Source organism: Vipera ursinii, assembly GCF_947247035.1.
Source record: "Vipera ursinii genome assembly, chromosome: 4".
Taxonomy (NCBI): Eukaryota; Metazoa; Chordata; class Lepidosauria; order Squamata; family Viperidae; genus Vipera; species Vipera ursinii.
This window is the reverse complement of record NC_139514.1, coordinates 64,071,685-64,093,957: the sequence shown is the minus strand read 5'-3', so window position 1 is coordinate 64,093,957 and position 22,273 is coordinate 64,071,685. Positions and strand designations below refer to the sequence as shown.

The 22,273-nt window shown below is 35.5% G+C and overlaps 1 long non-coding RNA gene across 1 annotated transcript in view; it reads left to right on the top strand.

The window, feature by feature from the left end:
• Positions 1 to 3,903: 3,903 nt before the first annotated feature.
• The window catches only part of LOC310639918, a 103,455-nt gene continuing 85,085 nt past the window's right edge, over positions 3,904 to 22,273 (top strand). The window contains exons 1-2 of the long non-coding RNA XR_014492430.1: positions 3,904 to 4,030; positions 11,903 to 12,000. This is a non-coding gene — a long non-coding RNA (uncharacterized lncRNA). The remainder of the gene's footprint in view (positions 4,031 to 11,902; positions 12,001 to 22,273) is intronic.

The window sequence follows — 22,273 nt, the reverse complement described above, 5'->3', positions numbered from 1 at the left end:
ACTGAATGTTAAAATACTAGGTCTTTCCAAAGTGACCTATTTATTTCTCAGTGATGGATGAAGTTAAAAACATTAAGCAATAAAAATTGGAAAGTTTTGTTTTAAATAATTGCAATCTATTTTTTTATATAGAGATGTGCAGAAAGCTAAGATATACAGAATAATTACAGTATATTGTTGGAAGAAATCAGGCTCGCTTCTCCAGCCGAGAGAACGAATGCGAGAGAGTGCCTCCGCAGCAAAGTGAGGGTGTGAAGCTGGCTGCTGGAAAGGGTGTCCCTTTATTGATTCAGAAGTGAAGTGACATGCAACAATCGGTTCTGGGACAGCTGACAACCTGGTCTCATGAGCAGAAGGATTTTTATTTGATTTTGGGGCTTTGTGATTGAGATATCTAAGTTCGTTATGCAATAGACTTAAATGTGTGTTTTTTAATATTCTAATTGTGGTAGGATGATTCCTATTGTGGCTGGGATCTCCTGTCCTGTCCTTGGAGTTGGGTGGGGAAATATACATACAAATGTCTTTGTATCCTTAATCTGTTCAGTTTTGGTTACCTGTGAAGGCTGCAGCCGGCAGCACTTTGCTTATAAATGGGGCTGTCCAGATACTAAATATCCATTCACAAGGAATGCTCTGCCTTTGTGAATGGATATAAAACATTTTGTTCACAAACACTTGGATCATTTTAGTGAGCAACGCCAGTTGGTTTTTACTTCATGGAAGCCTTCTTCCTATTTTGGAGAAGCTGTCCCCCCAGCTGATTTTGCTCTTTTGGGGGAGGGCTACACTATCATTCCATTTATTATTCTACTTAAATAAAACAATAGACACAAATATAAAATATTCAATATGTATCCACATGTATATATATGTGGATATATATATATATATATATATATATATATATATATATATATATATATATATATATGTAAGCTCTATTAATACTAATAATATAAAGTTGGAGGGGACCTTGGAGGTCATCTAGTCCAACCCCCTGCTTCCTCTAAAAATAAAGGCTGTATTAATGAAAATTAATGATGAGCAATCATAAGGTACTTGTCTTCTTTACCAAATATTTCTCAATTAAATAAATTTTATATATTTATTTACACCCTGCCTTTATTATTTTTTATAATTTATGATTTCTAGGGTTTAGAATTAGGGTAGAATAGCACACAAATTATAGCAAAAGAGATTATAAAAATTTGGTAAAATTTGGTAATGTGTAGCAAGAAATAGGTAGAAAAAAACTAGGCAATAGATTATTGTGACTACTTTGGTTTCAGGTAAACCCGTTTTTATGAATGAAGAGAATAAAGGAACTTATTAATGGCCCAGATTTTGAAAAATTGATTGTTAATTATTTTACACAATCTAATTCCCCCATGATTTACTTATATCTATTGGGAATAACTAGAACAATAGATAATCCACCAGATGTGAAACAAGTTTGGGAGCCAGATTTACAGAAACAATTGGATGACATAGTATGGAAAGCCTTGGGAAGATCTGGCGATTCTTATATGCCTCACTGCAGGAACCATATCTTAAAATCTTACAATGCAGGCATTGTAAAATAATTTGAACAGCAAACACCTGTTCTATGACATGTTGGAAGAGATATAATAAAATATAATAAAAAAGATTTTTTTTTATTTTTTGTGAGAATGTAATAAAGTCAACATTCTATGGGGAGGTTCTAATGAAAAGGTAACAATAATCACCAAAAGAATTCTTATCAAATTTATACCATGCAGAAACTTAGAAATCTGACATTTACTTCAATGATCCTTTTATCTGTATAGTACATTCAGAAAGAATAATATTATTTGCACATATGTTCAATGGTATGTTTCAAAGCTTAGCTAATTCATTTTTATTCCTAATGAGCTAAAACTAAAGTCTCTAGTGAAAATAGTGGAAGAAAAACAAGTTTATTTTTTAGTCAATTGAGAGTTCACTGTAAACAAAATTATAAGGGTCTCTTGTCTCTTATAAGCAAATAAAATATCAGTACAATCCTAATTGTTTGTATGCATTAATAAGGATAATTTTGCAATAGAAATGAATCCAGTTGTAACCCACCTTAAATAAAAAAATAAAAATGGGATCATCTTATAACAGAAAAGATTTCTATTTTGTACCAAAATATATAATCAATGCAGAATTATGTATCTTGAATTACAGAATATTTCTGAACTTGAAAAACACACACAAATAATTAAAACTTTATAAAATTGAGTTAATCATAATTGTATGATTTTATTATTGAAATGGATGCATAAAATTAAAAATGGAGCTTTACAATGTTAATTTGTCCTTCTAGCTTCAGTAAAACAACCGAGAACCCTGACTGGTAACATTTGGCAAAGCCAAACTTTAAAGTACCTGGAAAATAAGTAACTTCCTTTATTGTTTTTTTTCCTCTTTTAATTCTTTAACTAGACCAGGGGTGTCAAACAGCCAGCCCATGGGCCGGACGCATCATCCAGAAGCCACACACCCCCACATTGCCGGCAATGGCAAAACCATTCTGATACGTTGCACGTCACGTGATGTCGTGAGTTTGACATGACTGAACTAGACAATCCTTGCATTGGGTTATTGTTTCAAAGATATTTTCCTACCTAAATAGAGAAACAAAATGACCATGGGAAATAAAAAGCAATGGAAGCAGGAGTGACTTTCACCTTCCTGCTGGCTTCCCCACTGACTTTCCTCATGGGAAGCTGGCAGGAAGTATCATAAATCTTCCTTCCTTCCTTCCTTCCTTCCTTCCTTCCTTCCTTCCTTCCTTCCTTCCTTCCTTCCTTCCTTCCTCCCTCCCTCCCTCCCTCCCTCCCATTTTTTTAAGTGTGACCACGATTTGAACCTATAATATATATAGTATACTATACTCAAATATATTATATATACTGTACATGTAATATCAATATTCATGCCATCATTATCTGTGAAAATCTATACTTTGTGCTCAGCTCTTTACCAGTATGGGGCAATCACCACCACTTGAGTGCAGAAATAAACAATGTTGTCCTTCTCTTACTCCCAGCCATTACAATGTTCCCACACAGTGTTTTCCATCTTCAATTCAAAAGTTCTGTTTTCTGATCTGAGCCACCTTAAACCTTTCAGGATGGATGGTCTCCACTACGTTGTTCCTCTCTAGAAGCAATTGCAGTTCCAGTCCGGCAAAAATCCAATGACTGGTGGCTGAAACTTGTTCTTTGCAGCTGATGTTTTTTTTAAAAAAATAATCTTATGGATGATACAATGGTGGCACATTAAATCATTGGACTATCCTTAGAGTTGTGAAAGGAAAAAAATATCTTAATAATTCGTTCTGTATAAATCAAATATATTTCTTTGATAGTCAGTTAAAATAAAGGGCAGTGTCTGCTGAGAAATACTTAGCAAAAGAAAGGACTGTGACCTTAGCAGTAGATGGTGAAAGATTGTGGTTGGCACACATTTCTTAAGCAGAACAAGGAGCAAAAAAGTATGAGAATTAAGGAACTGAACCTTGTTCACGGGTAAAGGTTTTGCAATGATACATGTAGGAAGGTAGTGAGGAAAATAATGGTTAGAACAAGGACAGGGAAGAGCAGGAAACTGGCCTAGTAACCTGGGCAACAGAATAAGAAAACAGAACTAACCCAGTGGTCAGTTTCAGGAAAAGGGAACTAGCAAAGTTTCTAGAACAGACATGTCAAACCCGCGATGTCACGTGACATCATGCGACATATCGGAGCCTTTTCCCCATTGCCAGCAATGGGGTGGGCGTGGTTTCCTGGTGATGCATCCAGCCCATGGGCTGGCAGTTTGACACCCCTGTTCTAGAAAGTCATGTGTTGATGGTTTTAATAAGGAAAGAGACTGTTGGGTGGTTCCAGAAGTCAGAAGTGGGCACAGTGCTAAGGTATAAAGTCTGCCTCAGAGATAAGAGCGGTGCTATTTGGCCACTAAGCCATAATGCTTAAGGACTGCCTGTGCATTTGGCCTCATTGCAATGAGTTGTTGAAATGTAAGTACTGAATTTGTGTGTCAAATTTAAATAAACCTCTGGATCCTAAACTGACACTTTTGTTGTGTTTCTTATTTCATTTAAGCAAGTTTTACCCTTGACAGAGTGACCATATGTTCTTTATTATAAAGGACAGCCCTTTATTTCATAAATCTGTCCTTTAGATTTATTTATTTTTCAAAAACTCACTTTTGTATTTATGTTAGTCATTTTACTTTTACAAATGATACCACTTAATGCATCTTCTACACTTACATGAAGAATATAGAAATTGAATTTCCATTTAAAAAATAAATTTACAATGATGTTTGATTTGATTCGGTGGTGGGATTCAAATATGTCAACAACTGGTTGTCTGTGTGGATGCCACTTCTGGAAGTCCATTCTGGACCTCGGCAATAAAAAATTAGCTACCGGTTCTGCCAAAGTGGTGCAAATGGGCTGAATCCCACTACTGATTTGATTGTTTTTCTTGGCTTTGCTCTTGAATTTTCCTTTGTAAAGTTGTAAACTTATACAATTATTTTTCATTCATAAACCTCCTTCAGATGTACCCCTTTTTCAGGTTTGACTTTACTTTTTTCCTGAAAATATAATCACTGCCACTATCCTCAACCTTGGAACTTTTATATCTGCCAGTAGACTTCTTTTAATTTGAGCCAGACTGGCAAAACATGACCCCCTTGCTTTACCTCTCCTACCCCCAGTACCACAAAGCTTTCATTCCCTTTACACATTTCAGTTGCACGTTGGAATGGTGCTAGTGTGTTGGGATGAAACTGAACAATGTTCCTCTTTGCTCCAAGGTTTCCATGGACTTTCAGAGGAACACAGCAATGAAAGAATAATGTATTCACTATTGCTTTGATTATTGCATTTTCAGAATGATAGTAGTACAAAAGGAAAAAAGATCTGAGTTAGAATCAAAGAGATACATAGAAAAGGATGGAGGTGAAGTGTGTAAACATCTGGAAAAGTAAAGGCACAGAGGTAATGAGAAGAAAACAATTCCCCCAAGAAAAAAAGACAGACACACATAGGCTTGTCCCCACAGAAGCTGTGCATAGATGGAAAAAGCAGGAAAAAAGGCAACGACCAATCAGTGACTATAATAGTGTTGTCACTGTGTCTAAACCAATGTTTCTCAAACATGGCAAGTTTAAGAGTAGTAGACTTCAGCATGCAGGCTGAGGAATTCTGGGAGTTGAAGTCCACCTCTCTTAAACCTGCCAAGGTTGAGAAACACTGGTCAAAACTGAGCACCAGCCCAGTGCCCAGCCTCATTGGCAATCTACTGCAATCTAGACTAGATTCTTTGAATTTGGCTTAAGAAATAGCTGGGACCACCATGGGAGATTAGCAGTTTGGTTGCAGTATCCTAAGTGTCTCTGTCTCTGTATCTATATCTCCAAATCCACTTCATCCATAACAGTTCATGAAGGGAGCATCAAGATTCTGTGGTAATGGTTCAGTTAAAGAAAAGGGAAGCATTTTATCAGTTGCTTATTAAAAGTATATATAGCCCCAATTCTGAACCTTGACCCTGAGGCATGTCAATTTCCTCTGGCTATTCCAAGCTAAGTCATTTATTTTGTGTCCACTTCAGGTCATTCTCAAGGTGTGCACAAGATTTCTTTTCCCCTTTCAAAGCCCATATTATGCAGTCTTGTTTCTTAAACCCATTCTTTCTGTCTCAGAAGCACAGCAGTGAGTCTGCTTCTCCATATGAGGGAAATTGTTTTCTACTAAGTGATGACCTCAGCTTAGCAGTTTCTTTTCCTGCACATCAAAGCTCACAGTCAGCCTTGCTGCAGCAAGTGCACTTTTGAGTGGCTTTATGACATATAAAGGCCCTCTTTGGCATTCATACTGCACATCTCTATTGTTTACAAGCTGACAGTGAATTATTTATGGAAGTTGCAGGAGATGTGGCCTTTTTTTTAAACCCAAAACTGCATTTTCTCTTGTAGGAATATTTCTACGAATGCTGTTTTTTTTTTCAGGTTTATGTCTTTTTTGTATTTATTTGGAGGACTTTATGATATCGAGCCTGTGTTTCACTTTTATTAATGTCAAAATTTCTTCTTCAAATATAATTAACTATTGTATAACCTTAACCCAATGGATATTTTTTGGGGAGGTGTCTTTTGATAGAAATCTAATTTTAGGCAATATGAGAAAAATACCGGCTGCAATCTTGACCAAGACAATCCCTAAAATAAAGCCAAAAGCCTGCCATTTTTTCCCCATGGCACAAATTTTTGATTACTATCACTAGATCCATATGGGGGGCGGGCGGCGAGAAGATTCAGCAGTTAAAGTCACTGAGTTTGTCACCTGAAAGGTTGACAGCCTGGATTTGAGACCTGAGTGTCCTGTGATGGGGCAAGCTCCTGTTAATTGCCCCAGTTCCTGCCCACCTTGCAGTTTGAAAGTAGGCAAATGGGAATAGATAAATACTGTAGGTACCTCTTCGGTAGGAAGGTAACAGCATTCTGTGAGCCTCGGTGTATAGTCATGCTCGATACATGACCATAGAAATGTCTTTGGACATTGCTGGCTCCCTCAGCTAAAAAATGGAAATGAGCACCACCCTCTAGAGTCAGATACAACTGGAAAGTGGAAATCTTTGCCTATACTTTAGATCCATATAATAATAGATAGATATGTGGTTTTGATTATGAACCAATTAATCATTTTTGCATTTGAACTAAATCCAAATAGCAATTAATGCCTGAGTAACATGTCAAAACATTTTATTATTCTTAACCTCACGTAGATCAAATCAGGAGTTCTTAATGTTATCTCTAATGTATAAGACAGGGAATTATAGAATGAATGAATACTATACAAAAAGTTAATAAAAGTTTTAGCCATGTGTAGTAGAAAATAATAGATTAAATAGCTTGGTATTTTAAAAAAATATTTTGGACTTCAGTCCCCTTGTAGTCAGTGAAGCAAATGGGAAAGGATTGTGAATCTTTTAATCTAAAATAGATCATATTGCTTTCTTCTATATTGCTGGGGAAGTTTAGGAAACCTATTTTGATTCACAATTAGTGATAGTTTCTTGGTTCAAAGATAATAGAAAATGGCAAGGAACAACAATAAAAAACTCAAAAAGAATTCAATGTGGTATAACAGGGGGAAACCAATTTATATTATCAAAACATAAAACCCATCATATAGCTGGCATACATCTTACAGTACTAAGCCCAGGGCCTCTGGAAATATCCAAGTCTTTAAGGTTCACTATAAGAAGGATCATGACTGTTTGAATCTTCAGAGGCTTGCTTGTTCAGGAGGCAGATATCATGATAGAAAATTAATGTCCCCTGGGCAGTGGTGGGATTCAAATATGTGAATTACCAGTTCTCTGTGTGGATGCTGCTTCTGGAAGTCCATTCTGGGCCTGGGCAACAAAAAATTAGCTACTGGTTCTGCCGAAGTGGTGCAAACTGGCTGAATCCCACCACTGCCTCTGGGTCCCCTAATATATGAAATCTGGAGTATGCCAACCATGTCAAATCTCAGGGCAAGCAGAGACAACTGCAGAAATTTAAATTTGGGCTTGATTAATTCATATATCAAGGAAAATAAAAGCAAAGAAAAAAAGTATACCTTAGGTCATTAAATTCCTTCTCTGCAAATTTACATTCTTCTACTCACAATATGACTTTTTATGACTCTTTTAAAATACACTGGAACCAATTTTACTGAAAGAATAATTCATTTAAATTAAACAAACTGCCTTAAATGCAAAACAAGGCATATACCTCCTTGAGAAATCTATAGAGAATTTGTAACAAGAAGGCGATTTTCTACAATGGGGAGAGTCTCATTAAAGGTCAAAATCATTTTTGTCTGTCATAAAAAAATGGCTATATACCCCCATTTTTTGTGAAGAATAGAAATTAAAGAGATGAGAAAAAAATAGAACTCTACCAGATAACAGAAAATAATTGTACGGTCAAGAAGTACTGGTTTGTGCATGTGGTGCTTCCGGACGTGCAGGAAGAGTCCGCTCCCTGCCGTCCGATCTCTCTTCCTTGGAGGATCATGAAAAGGGTCGAAAATCCTGGAGGGGCGACCACCACGAGGAGGCCCTCCTTGTGATTGTGGAAGGGTGACAGCCCTCTGCTTGAATCCGGAGCAGCTCCTTTGGCCCAAAGAAGAAGAGATTGGCCATTAAGATGGCCAATCATTAAGCCGCTCCCTGCCGAAAGCCCAAAGCACTACCTAGCACTAAGAAGCAATCTGGAGGACCTGGGTGAGACTTTACCTTTCTTATTCCCCTAACCATCTTCCTGTGGGACTTTTCCAAAAATTTCCTCCCCCTCCTTTGAAAGAACGGTGATTGTATACTTGGGGAACAAACTTTTAAAGCCTTAAAGCCTTAAAAGAAATCAAGTGACTAAGCAAAAAAATCAAGCAATCTTATTTGTACTTATTAAAAAGCTTCTATTTTTGTGGGGATCTACTACCCTATTTTCTGTTTAAGCTGTGAATTAAGGAAAAAAAGAATGGACTAATTGTACAAAAGCTTTATATTAATTTGGAATAAAAACTTTACATCTTATTCTATATGCTACTGATGACATCTTGTGGCAAAACATGGTATAGCAAGTAAACCTTTTTCCTATTGTGAGAGCTGACTGATCAACAGAGCTGTCCTTGACATTATTTCAAAGATAAGAGTGGGAACACCTGGCACTGAAAACAACTCTTAGGAATATTGAAGGTGGATATCATTGACTCGTATTAAAATAGCCTTCATGGAAGACTTAGCTGTAAACATCAACAAAATGGATGAATATATCCCACCACTTAATTACAAACTGATACTGGACACAATCTTGGCAATAACTGAGCAAATTAAAGCCAAACTGCAAGATAACTGACAATTTAAAGCAATAACTGACAACTTAAAGCCACCAAATCAAACTTTGACCTTAAATGATGAACTGACAATCCAAAAACAAACAGAAGAAGTGGAAAGTAACATTAAAATAGGAGACTTCAAAGAACAACAAATGCAACTTACAGAGAACCTTGAAGTCCAAACTTGAACTTCAACTACAAAACCTGCAACTCAAAAAATAATAGCACCCGAAGAAAGCAACGTTAAGAGCGAAGATATTAAAGGCCTTCAAATACAGTACATTGAGGATTCAGCTAATCAGATGATAACCATAACACCAGCTACTACTATCTACCTAAGCCATATGGAATTGGAAGAAGACCAGACCGAACTAATGACAACTATATTACATCAAACATCAAAAACCTGAGTTGTTAAAGCAACACTTCAATGATTACAAAGGGGACACTTTCTTTGCAAAACTGATATTTGGATGGTCTCCCTGGATCCAAATATGGAGTCTTGGTGGAGCAGTGGGCTAATGCCTCCTTAAGTAACACCAGCTGCCTGCAATTAGTGCAGGTTCGCATCCCACCAGGCTCAAGGTTGACTCAGCCTTCCATCCTTCCGAGGTAGGTAAAATGAGGACCCAGATTGTTGGGGGCAATTAAGCTGACTTTGTAATAATGCCGCTTGGGAGGGGTGTGAAAGCCCTAATAAGCAGGCATATACATAGAATGAAGGCTACTGCTAAGTTTGTAAGCCGCCCTGAGTCTTCGGAGAAGGGCGGGATATAAATGGAATTTAAAAAAAAATAAGGGGTGTAGGAAAAAAGGGAGATACATTTGAGAATTTAAAGGCACCAATATGGAAGCCTGATTGGCACAAAAAGAAGGTGAGAATTAGATTTAAAAAAATTAGACTTGTCTCTTTTTTGGGATTTGTAAGGATAGAGCTTAAAAATTTCTTTTAATGGATTAAGGGGAATCTCTAAAAATATAATCTGATTTTATATTTAGGTTTTAGATCTTTAAGGAAAAACAAAATTAAGGTTCTAGAATATAACTCTGAACTATATTATAGAATCTGGAATGATATAACAAAAGATAGTATTTTAATAATTGATGTACGGTTAAGATGACACATAGCATATATTAGTTGTAATGATATAGATAGAAATTCATCTTATATTTAACTTTTAAAGGAAAGTTGGCTATTAGAATGGATGTATATTATAGAATTTGGAAAGGTATAACAAAAGATATTTTGCTAATAATTGGTGAATTGTTAAGATGATAAATAGACTTTACTGGTAAAAAATAAGAATGTTTTGAAATGAACAATGTAAGCTTTGTAGGGAAATGTGGGTTACCCAAAAATTAAGTTTTCTTCTATATATCATAGGCTACTTTAAATTATTTTATTGCAATTAAGTAAAACTTAAAAACAGGACATTGATATGTACATATTAGTGAAAATATATTGAAAATTCTTTTAATTGACTAGCTCACAATTAGAAATGTATTAATTTGATTAATTTGACTATGTTATAACTAAGGGAATTGGAGAAGGAATCCTTGTTGATGCAACCTGAGCTATTTACAAATACCTTGTTATTTGCTATTGTTTTCTTTTGATTACCCAACCACCATATTGCTTCACAAATATTTGAATGTAAATATTTAAAAAATAATAAAACTTGTACAAAAAAAAGAAGTACCATATTTTTTCCCTGTGATCTAGTGATCCTGTTACCTAACAAATATACAGGAATCTGTTGTCCGAATAAATGTGAGCTAGTATTCTTCAGATATTTATTTATTTATTTATTTATTTATTTATTTATTTATTTATTTATTTATTTATTTATTTAATTTATATACCGCCCTTCTCTCAAGAGACTCAGGGCGGTTAACAGGGCAATACGTAAAAGACAGATACAAAAGTTAAAATTATTAAAACATGATTAAACAATGCCCATAGTACAAATTTAAAATTAAAGTCATAATAATAAACCCACCCCATCCCATCAGGCCAGGCCCGCTTCCTTAAAGAGATGGGTTTTAAGGTCGCGCCGGAAGGAGCGGAGGTCGGGCGCCATCCGGAGCTCAACCGGAAGATGGTTCCATAAGTCTGGTGCACCCACAGAGAACGCTCACATATTTACTTCAAAACTGTTGTGTTTCAGTGTCAGCCTATGCTCCCAGCAGCTGAGTTTGAGGAATCTGAGGAGGAGGAGAGGAGGAGGGGTTTGGAGAGCCTTTGGTATCAGAGGGAGGCTCTGATGCACTGCAGAGGAGCCTGGCCCCTCCAGTCGTGTTCCTCATGAGGCTCAGTTGTGTGAGGAGGAGGTGTCAGACTCAGAGGAGTCACAGCTGAATCTGTTCAGAGATGCTAGAAGCAGAAGGCAATCCAGCAGAGTAGAGCAGAGAAAATCAATGAGGCAACTCAGTGAAAGGAGGAGAAGGCATTGAGAAGCCACGCCTTGGGACAGATAATAAAAGGGGAAGGTGTGGATGGTGCTGGTAGCTGAAGGCAGCCATTTGGAGACATTCAAAGAGAATCCTAGACTGTTCTTGCTAATCTTTTTGACTCTTGTTTGATTCTTGTTGGATGTTTTGAATCATGTATTTTTGGTTGAAGAAAATATTCTGCTGCTTTTTTGTTTGAAAGACTTTATTATTTGGAATTGTAAATAAATTTGGGTTGGGTTTTTTTCCCAGCCTATTGATTGTTAAAAGAAAAAAGGGGTTGTCCCTGATACACAAACAGGGCTGGTCATAGGCTGGACAGAACAAAAACGTATGGAATCACTGCTCCTGCTGTTCCCGATCATTGTAATATAGTCCTCACATGATGCAGAGGAAAATACTGGAGTTAGAATCTGTTCTACGTCTACAATACTGAAGAGAAATGTGAATCTCTAGATTGTCTTAACTCTCCTTAGCCTTACCAGGATGTTCATTATTATCAACATTCATAAAACCAAAGACTTCACATGCCTTTTCCAGAGTCTGCATTTGATATTAGTGGGTCTGTTGGATACATCATGGCTCACTGTGAATTTTAAACATGGACCAGAGAACACCTGAGAGAAGATAAGCAGGCAGTAAGTGTGCATCTCCCATTTTATTTTCCATGATTGCTAATCAGATGTTAAAGTAAGAATTTGAATTTGAAATTTTAGGATGTGGTATATTGACAAATATTATAGGATTTAATGGGTAGCTTGCTTCTCAGCTACAATGCTATAGATCAGTGGTTTTCAACCTTGACAACTTGAAGATGTTCAGATTTCAACTCCCAGAATTCCTCAGCTAGCTTAGCTAAGCTAGGCTGGGGAATTCTGGGAGTTGAAGTTCAGACATCTTCAAGTTGCCAAGATTGAGAAACACTTCTATAGATGATTCCATGGAAGCATCCGTGCTAGCCAATTGCACTTAAATATTAACAAAGACTGCCTCAAATAGCATCAGGAGTGCTGTTGCTGACACTGACTTAGTGTATCAATAAATCACTATTGATTTTTATGTGACATTATAGAAACGAGAACACCCACCCAAACATAATTTCATATCCACTTTCTGATGTATATTGACTCTTTATACTTACTTTAGGTGAAATTGATAGCATGCATGGCACTGCACATATTATTTGATTATTGCAGACAGTGCCCAATAATGTTTGATAAGGCTCTGTAACAATCAATGATAGTTCCTTGGCTCACTTATCTGCTCTAATGATGAAGTTATTCTGTTGTCTGAGATGTCAGATTCTAATTCCAGCTTCTTCAATACTAGCATCTTAAACCCAGCTCCTGATAATGGGAAAAGAAATATAGCTACTGGAGCATGGCAGTATTTAAAAGTTAGCTGGAGAGCTTGCAGCTGGCCGAATCACCTTGTTGACTATAAATTTCAGCAAGTGTCAAAAGTGCTATAAGGAATTCATGGCTCATGACTAAGAGGCTTTCTTCTTTTCCAAAACCTCTTAAATTTGCCTTGGCATTTATGATAAGTTAGAACTACATCAATTGGCTTATAATTTGCATGGGCTTGCTCATTCTAATACAGAACACATACATATTGATTGCAGCTATGCAGCTATGCATTGCATCTTGGTAGAAAAAGATGTCTGGAAATGTGTCCTGAAGCTACGAATCTTCCACCAGGAAATGCAATTGTAGCATATTTTCTGCCTGTACTGAAAAATTAAAAGAGCACTGAATCCTACAGATGGCCAAGCAGACCCTTAGCTTTGAAAATTTGGATATTTACCACTCACTTTCCTGAGAACAGTATGATATGATTGAAGAAACAAAGGGTGGAAAACATTACTAAAATTACAGGTAGAACAGTTGATTTGGAGAAAATAAGATGATTTACATCTCAAATAATTTTGATATATTGTATTTGAAAAGATGGTAATCACTGGAAGGCAAAATGCCAGAGAAAGGAAAGCTTTGTGTTTCTTCCTTTTATCTCTTGCTTATTCATAGTTTTTCTATCTTTCTTCTTTCAAATCTTGGTCTTTCTTTTCTTTTTCTTTGCATCATCATGTGGCTTATTTCTAAATTAAGCACTTTCTAATCTATCCTCTCTTTTTACTAAATACAGGAGAAGAGAAATAAACAAAGGAATTGAGATCTAATGCAAACTGGCAGAGAAATAAGGGAGTTATTTACTAAGTTAACAGTTATACTGCCTGACCCCAAATTGGAAGTTAGCTTGATTTGCAAAACTGTGGCTTCTCATGATCTTCTATCACAGGGCTTGGCCCTTCCAGTGGCCTATCTGGAAGCTGTGTTGAGGTAGTGGACAGGCACAGAACCAAAAGTTTTTCTTAACTTTTCCCATTTTTTCTCTCTGATACTGTTCCCCCCCCTTCTCATTTAGTCTCTGGAAGGAAACAAATAGATCTTCTCAGATATCTTTGAAATTAAACTGACAGCAGCATGTAGCTTTAGATTCTTGGATTAATCACTCTATTCTAAAATATGACAATCACATCATTTTGGAATATTTTTCACAGAATCATTTTCTCTGCACTGTTTTAAAGCCTATGACAATACAAAAAATACAGTTTATAAGACAGAGACTAATGAAGGCTTACATGAAGGATTTTTGCTATTTCAAAGGTTGAACTTTGATTAATGTACATTCAGACTTGTCTGTCATTAAAGAGAAAACAGCTTCATAAAATGTGAAGCCACTTTTACTGGTTTTCAAAGCTGATGATCAAAATAATAAGAATTTATTTCTAAAACTTGAAATAGCTTTTAGCACACCTATAGAATTATTATTTTTTACAAGAAGGGGCTTGAAATAATCTGAAGATTTTGTATGCTTCACCATATTCCTATACCTATAATATACTGGATGTTTGCATTTACACACACACACACACACACACACACACACACACACACACACACACACACCTATAAAAACATAAGGGACCAAAAAAAGCATGCAGAGAAGGTTGCTTGTCTAATAAAGTCATAATCAGTAATGAGTAAAGGCCAACATAAACAACAGTATACATCTTTCTAAATATAAAATGTCTTAATTTTACCTTGCTGATTATTGAACTGAAAACTTCATATACAATTATACATGATTGGAAGTATCTTCAGCTAATGGTTATAACTTTTACATGTTCATTTATTAGCTTTAAGAAGTGTATTCAATATAGTTCTCAGGAAAAACAAAAACAAAATCTCTTTTATCTTCTTTCTGCCCACCCCAACTTCTGTTTTATTATATTTAATCAAGAGGTGAAAGTTTTATACCTAAATGTTTACAAGTATCAGACTTCCCAATTTAAAAGGATTTAGTAGCACCCTTTACCAAAGAACAAACACTTTCTTTGTCATGATTCAGCTTGTATCTGGGGCCACAGGGCCAAATCTATAGAAAGGAATGGATCACATTGGAAGGACCAGTCATTGTGGAATGGAAAAAATTAACGAAGTGTCAACTAGAATCAATTAGCTCAACCAACTAAAAAAACCTGAAGGCAGCAATGATAGGTAAAGATATGATTTAGTCACCTTCATATGGACTTAATTTGCTATGCCTACAATTAACTTCCAGCTGATCAATGAAATGATTTTTCTACCAATAAATTAACAAGCAATGCATAGCATTAAGATCAGGGCTCTATGAAATATCAAACCTTCTTTTGCTGAAGCCAATAGAGTTGCAACTTGCAAATTTGAGTGTATACGCTTGCTGCTTATGTTAAAAAAAATGAAAACAACACCAGCCATTACACTATAGTTCTGCCTCTTCTCTCTCTCTCTCTCTCTCTGTGAGAGAAAGAGAGAAGGGGGGGAGGGAGATAGAGAGGGAGGAAGAGGGAGGGAGAGGGAGAGAATGTATATGTGATATTACAATACCCATTTCTTTTCTTTTTTATTGAAAAGTTTTAAAATACATTTTTAATAACATAAACTCCCTCCCTCCCCCTCCCCTCCCCCTTGCCCTCCCTAACCCTCTCCACCCCCCCGACTTCCCAGAGCTGAATACAGGGTATTAACTTTACAAACTTAAGCTAAAATATGCTACCTAACTAAAAAAACATATTAAATTCTATCGCGCTTTAACTCCCCTTAAACATAACTAAATTACTAACCTATAATGAATAACTGATAATACATCATGTAAAACTAATACTTATTCAAATACTAAATGAAACTTTTTAGTCCCATATTTATTCTGAATATATTCGATCCATCTTCTCCATTCCACAATATATCTATGTTGCGATTGTTCTTTCAGATATGCTGAAATCTTTGCCATTTCCGCCAGGTTTGAAACTTTCAAAGTCCACTCTTCTATAGTAGGCAGTTCCTCCTTCTTCCAATATTGTGCTACTAAAAGTCTTGCTGCTGTAATTAAATTTAACATCAATTTAGTATCTATGACAGTACAATCTGTAATAATACCCAACAGAAATAACTGTGGAGAAAACCTTATCTTCTTCTTAAATATCTTTTGCATATTCCACCAAACTTTAATCCAAAAAGCTTTAACTTTTTTACAAGTCCACCATATATGATAATACGTTGCATCCTCACAACCACACCTCCAACATTTGGGCTGGCAGTTCGGATACATACTTGCTAATTTTTTAGGATCTAAGTGCCATCTATAAAACATTTTATAAAAATTCTCTCTTAAATTTTGAGCCTGTGTAAATTTTACATTTCTGACCCATATCTTTTTCCAAGTATCCATTGTTATAACCTCCAGAAAGTTCTGGGTCCACTTTATCATACAATCTTTAACAAGTTCTGTTTCTGAGTCAATTTCTAACAGTGCATTTTATATCCTTCTTATATGTGCTTGACCTTGATCTCTAATTTGTTTTACCAAATTTTCATCAGTTATCGAAATACCAACTTTCTGATCTTCTTTCCATCTTGCTTGTAACTGCCCATACTGGAACCAAGTTTGTACTAACTTTCCTTCTTTTAAAATATTATATGGCTTTAATTGCCATACATTCCTTTCTATCCTAAGAATTTTTTTGTATGTAATCACATCATGTTTAAATCCCACATTTATATTTTCTATTGTATGTTTAGGTATTGCCCAAATTGGTATTTTATAATTTAACTTATGTCGATATTTTTTCCAAACTTGCAACAGAGCATACATTAATATATGTGTCTTGAAAACATTATCCACTTTCTTATCATACAATAAATATGCATGCCAACCAAATAACAAATCATAACCCTCAATATTCAATAATCTCCCTTGTGTTAAATTAATCCAATCACTAATTGATGATAAAGCAGCAGCCTCATAATATAATTTAAAATTGGGCATTTTAAGACCACCTCTTTCACGTACATCTTGCATTATCTTAAATTTAACTCTTGGTCTTTTCCCTGCCCAAACAAATTTATTAATACCTTTCTGCCATTCCTCCAAATTTGAATCTTTTTAAGTATAGGTATCATTTGAAACAAAAATAAATTTTTTGGCAAAACATTCATTTTTACTGCTGCAATTCTTCCCAATAAGGATAATTGTAATTTTTTTCAACTATCTAACTCTTTTTGTATTTTTAACCATAACAATTCATAATTATTTTTGTATAATTTTACATTTGAAGCTAAAAAATATACCCCCAAATACAATACCCATTTCAAAGGATTTATATTGTGATGGCATGATGCTATTTTTAATATTCTGATCCCTTGATTTCCCCTGGCAGGTGCTGTCTATATAGTATATGTCTACTTTCTGAAACAAAGAGCTAAATATCTTATTTGTTACTCATTTGGTACTTTTCTCATGTGCTTTGGGACAAATGTTACTTCAGAATTATATAATTTAATCCACACTTCGCTTTGTGTAGAACCTCAATATAGAATATTATTTTCTAGCTTCAGTGAATTGTCTCTTTTTAAGACACTTTCCATGATTAAACCATTAGTATGCTTTTTGAAGTTGTTTAATGATACTCTTCTTTCCTGTACTGATTTCACACTACTAATTCTAATTCACCTAAGAGATTTTCCATATGAAAAATTATCTTTAGTGAAAATAAAAGAAATCTGGATATCAACTGGGAGACAAACTCTGCAGTGAGCGGGAGATCAAACAGATTCCTAACCAGCCAAGCCAACAACTTTGTCACTCAAAAGGAGGAGGGAACTAGATGTAAAGCTATACTGGATTTAATCCTTACAAACAGAGAAGAAGTGATAGAGGGAATCGAAATTACCAGAATCTTGGGTGAAAGTGACCACATCATACTAGAATTTAATAAAATGCAAACACCAGCAATAGAAAACAATCCAACCAATGTCCCAAACTTCAAAAGAGCCAACTTTAACAAACTAAGAGAGAACCTAGAAAAAAATCCCATGGATGAACATCCTAAAGGGGAAAACAACCCAGAAAGTGTGGAAAACCCTGAAAAATGTGATCACAAAAGCCCATACCAGCACAATACCACTGAGAAAGAAAAACAAGAAATCCAAGAAGAAACCAGCATGGCTGCACAAAGAACTCACTAACAAACTAAAAGACAAAAAGGACAAATACAAAAAATGGAAAGAGGGGCACATAAATAAAGCCAATTATCACTAGACAGCCAGAGCATGTAAAGAAGTCAGGAAAGCAAAGGCTCAGAATGAACAAAGGCTAGCTGAAATTAAGGACAATAAAAAAAGCTTCTTCCAACATATTAACAAGAAAAAAAAATCAAGGACACTGTAGGCCCACTAAAGGGAGAAGATGGCAAGGAAATTACAGGCAACAGGGAGACAGCAGAGCTGCTTAACTCATACTTTGTGTCAATCTTCACAGAAAAAGAAACTACAGCCCAATATACCAAAAAAATCACTGCAAAAGACATACCAGAAACAACAATTAAAATAAGCAAGAAAATGGTAAGGCACCTATCCAACCTTGATGAATATAAATCACCGGGACTGAATAGGCTACATCCGAGAGGTCTGAAAGCGCTGGCAGAAGTTATCTCAGAACCATTGCACCACATCTTCCATAAATCCTGGAGCACTGGGGAAGTACCAGAGGATTGGAAAAGGGCTGATGTGGTCCCCATCTTCAAGAAAGGGGACAAAAACGGATCCAGGAAACTACAGACAAATCAGTTTAACATCAATACCTGGGAAAATCCTAGAAAAGATTATCAAAAAATAGATCTGTGAACAACTAGAAGCAAACAAAGTCATAACTAGTAGCCAGCACGAGTTCGTCAAAAATAGATCATACCAAACCAATCTCATCTTATTCTTCTATAAAGTGACTAAACTAGTAGACCAGTGAAACTCAATGGACATAGTATACTTAGACTTCAATAAGGCATTTGACAAGGTAGAGACACAACCTACTCCTTGGTAAACTAAGAAAAGGTGGGATAGACAGCAGCACTACCAGATGGATCTGTAACTAGCTAACAAACTGTACTCAATGAGTAATCCTCAATGGCACTACATGCACATGGAGAGAAGTAAGTAGTGGGGTACCACAAGATTCCATCTTAGGCCCAGTACTCTTCAATATCTTCATCAATGACTCAGACGAGAGAATAGAAGGGGAACTCATCAAATTTGCAGATGACACCAAACTAGCAGGAGTAGCCAACACCCCAGAAGACAAACACAGGATCCAAAAAGATCTTGAGCAACTTGAACAACGGGCCCTAACCAACAAAATTAGTTTCAATGTGGAGAAAACCAAAGTCTTACTTTTAGGCAGGAAAAACCAAAGGCACAAATAAGATTGGGCAGGACCTAGCTCAAAAACAGTAACTGTGAGAGGGACCTCGGAGTCCTAGTGGACGATCACTTGACTATGAGCCAGCAGTGTGCAGCAGCAACCAAAAAAGCTAGCAAACTGTAGTGAATATTACAATTTGTCTGGGAATCTATCTTCAATACTATAGTTAGTACTATAGGTAGGATTGATGTTATTTCCATCCTTTTAAAAGAAATGTCAACCTGAGATGGTGACATAATTAATGTTTTTTGATGAGGATATAGGCTGGATCTCTAGGAAATTCTCTGTGCATACACATGCTGGAACTTTCTTTTCTCAGAATTATATGTAAAGATGATCTGGAAACTGAATGCGATCCCAAAGGTAATATCGAATACATAAACATTCCTGCACTTAAAGTTAGTCAACAACCCTACTTTGCAACCATAAGCTAGAAGGCTTATCTAATGTAGCTTTCTGTACATCTATTTCTGGCTGAAAGAAAACTTCCACTCTGTTTTCTCAGATGCATATTCTTTATGCCATCATGTTAGCTTGATTGTTTAACATAAAATCATTATCTGTCAAACAATACAAATAACATGGGAGAAGATAAGATAAGATAAGATAGATAAGATAACCTTTATTATCATTTTTTACTGTGGTCACAATGGCACACATCAAAAATGAAATTTAGTTGCCTGCTCTCAAAGTGAACACATACATGACACAAACCCAAACATACTACATACAACATATGTATAGACCCACACCCCTACACATACATAACAAATAAGTATTAAACACTGTCCATCTTGAATATATAACAGAAGGAGGAAGTTTGAGAGTTCACAAGGTTAATGCTGTATGGAATGAATCTATGGCTGAATCTGGATGCTCTGCTTTGGATACCACGGAGCCTCCTCCCAGAAGGTAACAAGGAAAACAGGTTGTGAAGAGGATGTGTAGTGTCCCAGATAATTTTAAGGACCCTGCTCAAACAATGCTTCAGTGCTGTGTCCTGGATGGGAGGGAGGGAACTGCCAATGATCTTTTCGGCCTTCCTCACCACTGACTTGTCATCTCTGATACATACAAACACAGACACAGAGTTCATTACTTAATAAAATTACCAATCAGAATGTATGTGTAATGTATTGTCTGCTTGTCAACATGGTAATCATGATATTGTTATGCACTTCATGCTAATCTGACATGGTGGAGGAAAATACAGTTGGCATTTCCTAATGTTTTATATAAAACAATAAATAATTCAGAATATATAATATAATATAATTATATATTATTATATATAATAATATATAACAATATATAATTCAGAATAACACCGGCTCATTTCCTCTTTTTATTTTCATCCACATAGGCATTTGCCTTCCGTAAAACAGATGTGGAAATAATCTTATAACTATATGATTAATTAAACAAAACAGAGACAACAGGTTATTTTCCATGAGATAATTAAATTTCTGAAGCATAAAGCAGGCACTTTCAATTCCCAAAGGTGTGATTGTTAAAAGATAGAACATATTCTCCCCCGCATCTCCTCATTACTATTGTAGACATTTATTTTAGTATATATTAATGTTAGTACACTGTAATGCTTTTAAAAAATGCAGCAGATTTTTCAGTTTATTAAATAACCCTTTGAATAGACTGTAAAATTAACCAATGACATGGCCCTCCCCCTGTTCTGAAGTGATACTGTATGAGGAGTTGAGAAAAAGCTTGTTTTCTTCCCTACAGTATTCAACTGTCTGGAAGGCTTCATGTTACTGTCATTTTCAGATGTCACCTTTGCTTAACCTCAAGCATAGATGCTTGCCTTGATCATAGCATTTGACAAAACAGTTAGCAGCTGGCTTCCAAGTGAACATATGCAGGATCAAAAGCAAAAGAAACCTAAATAAATCTAAAGACTAAAGTTAATCATTATTGTCCACAAACAATCTAATTGGTTAAGATAAAATTAAACAGCAAGAACTACTACTGAAGTAGTGCAAAGTTTAACAATATGGAATAGTGTAGGTTTAACTTCACTTGATCTTTTACCAAATGAAATAAGAAGAATTGAAATTAAAGGACAGCTAAAGAAATGGGAAAAAATGAATGTAATCTAACAATACAAGCAAGAGTGATACTTACTGGAAAACTGCTGAATCCTTCTGAAAGAATCTTATCTTTTTTGTAGTAATCAGTTTTATTACTTTTGGCATCTGCTAGTTCAACTTTTAGTAGTTGAATAATCTGCCAGATTTTGTTCTTATCCTGTTCCTCTTCCATTTAGAGGAAAGCATCTTCAGTTATTATAAAATAATAACTGGTCTGGTGGTCTGGAGGGCAGGGTAATGGCATTGATGACAACCAATCCTGTGAACTTTTCTGTCTGTAATGGATCTCCATTGTGTTATTCTCTTGGAACACCATAACAGCTCTGGACCACAACATATCACAGAAAAATATGGTAAAAGAAAGTATTAAGTTTGTTCTTTGCCATTTATAAATAATAGCAGTTGTAGAGTGTTATTAGTTTTATTTTATTTCTATATGTTAACTTTAGAAATTTAGGTTACTTCAGCCCCCAAAAGCTCTGTCACGCTCAAGTTAACCAAACAACCAGAGAAAATAGTACATTTGGAATCCTTCAATTTTTCCATTAAGTTACATACAAATTTAGGGCAAGTCATTTAAAACAGAATTTTAATTTTTAAAAAAATATTCTAAAAATATTTGTCATCTTACATGCAGCTGAGATCATCTGACAAGTTGCTCTAGATATGATTTCATTCTATATAAAATGGGAAATGGTATAGTATTAAACTTAACAAGAAACTAGTACATATAATTATAAAGAACTAGAAATAATAAAGAACTGGAAATTAGTGGCACTGATCATTCAAATCCATTGAGATTTTAAATATGAATGACCCAATTTATATTACAAGAATAAAATTGTTTGAATTCTGGAGAATTGAGTAGAAGAGTTCTACCTTTATGTTAGGCCTATAAATCCTTAACTAAAGGTAAAGGTAAAGGTTCCCCCGCACATCCGTGCTAGTCGTTTCCAACTCTAGGGGCCGGTGCTCATCTCTGTTTCAAAGCCGAAGAGCCAGCGCTTGT